This window comes from Cryptotermes secundus, unplaced genomic scaffold (genome assembly GCF_002891405.2).
Source record: "Cryptotermes secundus unplaced genomic scaffold, Csec_1.0 scaffold546, whole genome shotgun sequence".
Classification (NCBI taxonomy): Eukaryota; Metazoa; Arthropoda; class Insecta; order Blattodea; family Kalotermitidae; genus Cryptotermes; species Cryptotermes secundus.
In genome coordinates, this window is record NW_019734970.1 from 31,066 (window position 1) to 37,852 (window position 6,787).

At 42.1% G+C, this 6,787-nt stretch overlaps 1 protein-coding gene across 1 annotated transcript in view; it reads left to right on the forward strand.

Moving 5' to 3' along the window:
- Window positions 1–3,010: 3,010 nt before the first annotated feature.
- Window positions 3,011–6,787, forward strand: part of LOC111869109 (mpv17-like protein) — a 17,094-nt gene continuing 13,317 nt past the window's right edge. The window contains exon 1 of the mRNA XM_023860333.2: window positions 3,011–3,112. The gene's annotated coding sequence lies outside the window, so the exon portion shown is untranslated. The remainder of the gene's footprint in view (window positions 3,113–6,787) is intronic.

The window sequence follows — 6,787 nt, forward strand, 5'->3', positions numbered from 1 at the left end:
TATTTTATTAATACTGATCCATTTAAGTCAAAAACAACTCAGTAACTACGGTTTGCACATTTGTCTAACGACCTGAAGATTGTCATATAGATCGAGACATGTTGCGGTATGTGTAATCAAACAGAGTATTAACAAGTTAATGCCAGTTTTATTTATCGATTTTGTGTTGACGGCCGCTACACTAGCACCATCTGTGTAGAAAGAAACACGTTCAAATTCAATATATCACGATACACTTCGTCTCTCGGTGCACAGGCTGAGAAACCCTGAGCTGATGTATGTATTACTGGAGCACTGTGTTACGAATGTAGTTAGGCGATGTCCGTATTCAGGCTAGTACGTAACTCTAAGTAGGCGTAATGCCTGCTTCCTGCTCCTATTTGAGGATTCCATGAACAAGAGAGGGAGACTGTTATTTTGGTGCAAAATTGGCGCAAGTACTGCAGTCACTGCGAAGTTGTTATTCTCTTCTGATTCAGAAAACCACGAAGGAGTTTTCTTAAATAAAAATATTACGAATTCAATAGTTCATTGCACGCATAAACAAATTTTAATGCAAATTTATATGAATTATTACGTTTTTTTTTGTTCTTTTACAGCTTAAAGATATAGCTTGGCCTTTCTCGTATCATACACTTTCACCCTTGAGAAGCAGTGAAAATGATGGCAACAGCTAGCTTATCCACTATTCCGTATCCAGTAAATTAAGATACAACAAAACAAGCGGCAGCGTAGTTGGTTGGGACACTATGCTACAAGCCTGAGTTCGATTTCCGATATTGCATATTTCAATTGATCTAATGCTTCTAGCCGCACTATGGCCCTGAGGCCAACTTAGCCTCTAACAGAAATGAGTAACAGGAATCTTCCTGATGGTAAAGGACGGCCGGCGTGTAAGGCTGACAACCTCACCGCCATCTGTGAGCCGACTGTCTAGAGAATATGTGAGCCTCGACGTCTCACAACCCTATGGGCCTTCACAGTCTGTTACAAGGATAACTTTATTTTTACCTATATTTTAAATGGTATGTAGACTACCGAGGAGCTTCTATTAGAAATTCATATAAAATACGCAACATATCTCACGCACATGAATCAATTATATTTTTCTGCCTGTCTTCCTTCTCTTCCTGTCTACATAAACCCTACAAGTCACGAACTACAGACCACAAGCTCCAGACTCGTGTCCGCATTTACGGTCCTTCCATCAATTAAAATGAAACGGGTTTTGACGCGAGAGTGTAGGGACTATCACATATGGCCGTGACATCTAATACAGTCAATTTGCCTCCATACCAGGCAAAGAACAAAGCAACGCTCTTGGACCACGACACAGAATGGAGCCTGAGATGAAGCCACATGTTGAATCCCATATGAATACAGCTCCATCAGGTCAGCAGGGCACTAAGTTTGTATACAGGAGACATATTTCAGCACTGATTGTCCTGATTTCGTGATCAGCTGCAAGCAAACGAATGGCTCAGAAGACGCCTTGTCAAAAGCGAACACTCCATCGTTTACTTCTATGCTTTTTTGGAACGAAATTAATAAAACGAACTGACAGTGAGCACAGCTGTGTAGTTATATGTCCGTTTTACACGTTACAGCTCCGATATCAATCAACGGACTTCGATTAAATTTGATAGTGAGGGGTGTACACTAAACGTTGCAAAGCGAATTTAATTTACGTGCGCATTAGTCCTATACTTTACTCGAAATACAAACCTCAATGTAGGATTTTTCCCGAAAACTCCCCACAACAGAAATAGCCGGAACATCAGATAAGATAATGACATCATTAAAATATACAAGTTTCATGTGAAATCTTATTCAGTGTGGTGTATGTTTAAAGGAACAAGTACCTTGAAGTGACGATATTCAATCAAGAAACTCTTCGCTCTTAAACAACCCGAAGTTTCATTACTGCTTTCACAAAGCCTTCTCACCCGATTTATTAAATTGGGGTATGCAGTGCTGGGAGTATATTGGCGAGGGAAATTCAACTCAAATGTATAATGAAATAATATTAATTCAAGTGTCTATTGATAATTGCTTACTTCATAACTTGTACTCTTCTCCAAGTATAATTAGAATGATCAAGTAAAGGAGGATGAGGTGGGCAGGTCATGTAGCACGAATGGGGGAGACGAGAAATGTGTATAGGATATTGTTGGGAAAGCCAGAAGGAAAGAGACCACAGGGAAGACCAAGGCGTAGGTGGGTGGACAATATTAAAATGGATCTTAGAGAGATAGGATGGGATGGTATGGATTGGATAGATCTGGCTCAGGATATGGACCAGTGGAGGGCTCTTGTGAACACGGTGATGAACCTTCGGGTTCCATAAAATGCTGGGAAATTCTTGAGTAACTGCAGAATTGACGGCTCCTCCAGAAGGGCTCAGCTCCATGAGTAAGGAAGTAAGTCTATTGATAATTACCCTAATGGTACAACCGGTTGCATCATATTCTTAGTATTAAAATTCAATTGGAATCAGCTCGACACATATACATCGTATACATCTGTTTCTTTCTACGCAAAAAAAAAATCACTCACCTGTCATCTTGTTTGATTCCAATTATAAACAGACATACGGAGTGTTGTAATATGGTGGTTACAGCTCCTGTCCCACATCCAGGAGGTGAAAAGATCGATTCCACCTACCATGAGCATGACTGCCTGGCTCGCCACCTCCCTCGCCGACTCCCGTGACTATGAAGACTTATTCGTGCTCTTCCTCCGTTGTTCCATGCAAATGACACAAGGAAAGCACCACCATTTTCGTTTTTCTTAAATATGCGGTATGTACGCTCTAAAGTTAGCACTACGTCAATGTTTTTTGGAGGGCTTATACTCCCACGCATTCTTTAACTTCGGCACAAAGAAGATTTATTCGGTGTCGGGACACAAAAGTGGGCGGGAAGATTAATGACGTCATATGAAGCGAACGACTAGGGATCCGCTTTCCAACTGTTTGATTGGTTCAGTGGTCATATCGTTTTCACGCGAAGGTCACACTTGAAAGCAACAGTAAGCTCAGTGTTGATGGGCAGACGTTGTGCTCAGTTGATAACGAGCATTTATCGCGCTTCGACTGTTTGTTCAGGACAAGGTAAGTGGTTTGTTGCATCTTGCAAAGGTTACCGTTTCGAAACGAAGAGCTAATGGGAAAACAACCGAGGCGATACTGGTAGCCGGGTAAGAGCAGTAGGATCGTAATTTTGAATCTACGTAGGTTGTGGCATAAGAAGATGCCTATCTATTGTCTTTTGTAGGTAGAGGTCTTGATGGGGGCCGATCTTCCCTCGTAGGCGGCTTTCGTCTATAATATGATCTGGAAAACTTATTATTATTTATTTAAACTGCAAATGGTCTTTTACTCGGTGGCAGTGATACTACAATAAGACACGACACACAAATAACACACATAACACAAAATAACACACCACACTCAAAACGCAGCACACAAAACTACACAAACAATAAAGGACACACTACACACAATGAATACAATGTAAATATAGTTACAACTATTATGTAACATAGGAGAGAACACCTCTGTGGTCTAGTGGTCAGAGTTCCTGGCTACAGATCCAGAGGTCTGGGTTCGATTCCCGGCGCTACCAGTTTTTCTGAGAAGTAGTGGATCTCGAACGGGGTCCACACAGCCTCGTGAGGATAATCGAGGAGCTGTTTCAAGGAAATAGCGACTCCGATCTAGAAAACCGAAATTAACGGCCGTGGGGATTCGTTGCGCTGACCACGCGACACCCTCTATCCGTTAAAGTTGACACTAACTTCGCCTACAAGCGGCGGTCGCTCGGTCAGTATAGTTCGCTTGCGGACTAAAACCACGGAGTTTGTTTTTCTTTCCTTTTTATATGACATAGGAGACCTAGAATCAAATTGGGCGATTGCTGCAGCAGGAAGATGGTGACTGGGTTGAAGCAGAGAAAAAAAAATTACTAGGAAGAGTAAAAGAAGGAGAAGAAAAGGAAGATGATAAGGGTTCTATCAAATTGTAAATTCTGATATCAGACACGACTAATAAATGAATGTTACAGTTCCTTAAAAAGAAAACAGCCATAGAGCGGAAAGTCCTGTAAATTTGTACGTACGTTTGATAGTCTGTTAGGAGTAATAACGTCCGGTTAAACAACGCGATCATGATGCATGTCAGTGTGAATATTGTGCTTCTAGAGGTCAATTTAACGCAACGTGTTCGGAATTCCGTTCCCAGCACTGAGTTGGCAATCAGAATTTATACAAACCTACAAGGAATCACTCACTCGCGGAGCTCTATGGAACTCGAAGGTTCATTACCGTGTTCACAAGAGCCCTCCAGCGGTCCCTATCCTGAGCCAGATCAGTCCAATCCATACCATCTCTCTGAGATCCATTTTAATATTGTCCACCCACCTACGTCTTGGTCTTTCCAGCGGTCTCCTTCCTTCCGGCTTTCCCACCAATATCCTATATGCATTTAACCTCTTCCCCATTCGTTCTACGTGCCCTGCCCACCTCATCCTCCTTGACTTGATCATTCTAATTATACTTGGAGAAGAGTACAAGTTATGAAGCTCCTCATTATGCAGCTTTCTCCAGCCTCCTGTCTCTTCATCTCTCTTCGGTCCAAATGTTCTCAGCACCCTGTTCTCAAACACCCTCAGTCTATTTTCCTCCCTTAATGTCTGAGACCAAGTTTCACACCCATACAGAACCACAGACAAAATCATAGTTTTATATGTTCTATTTTTTATGTTTTTAGTCAGACGAGAAGACCTACAAGAAATATTCGTATATTAAACATCTGCCAAAGTAATTTTTCCTACATGTATAAACGATGAATGAACATTAGTCCTACAGGTCGGCTTTCTGGTTCGGTAAAAATAATTCATAAACCGTTGTTACAATTACGAATAAAATTCAGCGTGGAAAGAGAGTGTGAATATGTGAAAGTAAGAAAAAGCCCACGTTTCCTTTTTTATATGATAGCGCCATATCTGATGAATGTTCCATTTCCCACAGTTGGATGTGTCGGCACTTTGTGAATGTCAGTTCCACATAAAAGGGTGCATTTCTTTTGGGGGCACTCTCTATGGTGCCCACCTATATATGTATATCAATGTAAAAGATCTCACTGCGCATTCTATTGCTTTGTTTCGTGTCACACAGCATGAGAAAGGTCAACACACTCTTACTCAATGGAAAGAGACTGGATTACGGGCATCGCGTGCTAATTATGGGTTTGATTGTTTCTGAAGTTCAATGGCCCACACTTTTACTGTTGGCCTTACTGAAGCAATGGACAGAATCGTCTTTTCAGTCATAAATTCTGTACACGTTTATTAAAATAAAAGCAGAATACAACCACAGATTAGAGTAATAACAACCATGGGCGATGTCAGGAATTTTTCAGGCTGGCGCAACTAGAAAATTTGCTTAGAAAGTCACATCTGATCCCTTTACGAATGTTTTGCTGACTGTCGTAGAGTTGAGGACCTCTACTTTGCAACCTACATGGCAGAAAGGTAACGCTATCCCTGTAAGAGGCCTTGGAGGCCCATACGGTTGTGAGACGTCGATGCTCCCACATTTTCTCTCGACAGTCGGCTCACAGATGGCGGTGAGATTGTCAGCTTTACGCGTCGACCGTCCTTTACTCCCAGGAAGATTCCCGGTACTCATTTCTGTTAGACGCTGAGTCGTACCCAGGGCCAAAGTGCGGCTGGAAGGATTAGGTCAACTGAAATGTTGCATATAAACATATGTCGCATTTTCATATTCTGTAAGGTAGTACGCGTGACGAAAATAACGGATTCTAGTTCGGGTGATTGGATTTGTTAGCACTTCAGTTACAAGTTCTCTTAATCACACTTAAGTACAGCGCTATCGCTGATTTACACTTTCCAGTTAACCGTTGCACACGCACTAAGATTCTCAGGCTTCACTAGTCGTCTCCTAGCAACGGATCTCAACACAGAAACTAGCACTTCAAATCACTATGAAGTCTTCTTGCTACTTCGTCTTCAATCACTCTGGAACCTCGGAACTAAAAATTCTTCTAGACTCACTCCTCCGGCTTATGACTGACTTGTAACTGCCTTGAACGAATTCAGTCACTCTTACGTATACGATGGGGTACCCAAAAGAAACCGAACTAATTTTTTTGTGGGCAGAGCTTTTGTAGTACCGCGTTTTGCCGCTGTGAGCGCATAGAGCTAACATTCCTGAGTCGAAAAGCTGACTACCGTTTCTTCAGAAGGTAAGGACTAGTTTCGGCAGAGTTTATAGTGACAACTGTTTTGTGTGAACGTCGTTTTTGCAATGGCTGATTTTCGTGTGGCGATGAAATTCTGCTTTTTGCTCGGGAAATGTGGAACAGAAACTCTTGAAATGTTAAAAACGGCGTACAAGGACGATGCTATGGGGAAAACTCAAGTGTTTGAGTGGTTTTCCCGTTTCAAAAATGGTGAAATGTCAATTGATGACAAACCTCGTTCTGGTCGTCCTTCCACGGCCCGAACACATGAAAATGTTGAAAAAATTCGTGAAATCATCAAGGAAGATCGACGACGGACCATTGAAGAAATTGTGGAGCTGTCGGGAGTGACTTGGAGCAGTCGGATGACTGGTTTTTCCATCGTGACAATGCCCCTGCTCACACAGCCCTGTCTGTACGACAATTCTTGACCAAAAATGGTATGACCCCTGTTCCTCACCCTCCATACTCACCCGACCTTGCCCCGTGCGACTTTTTTTTGTTTCCTCGAATGAAAAGAAAAGA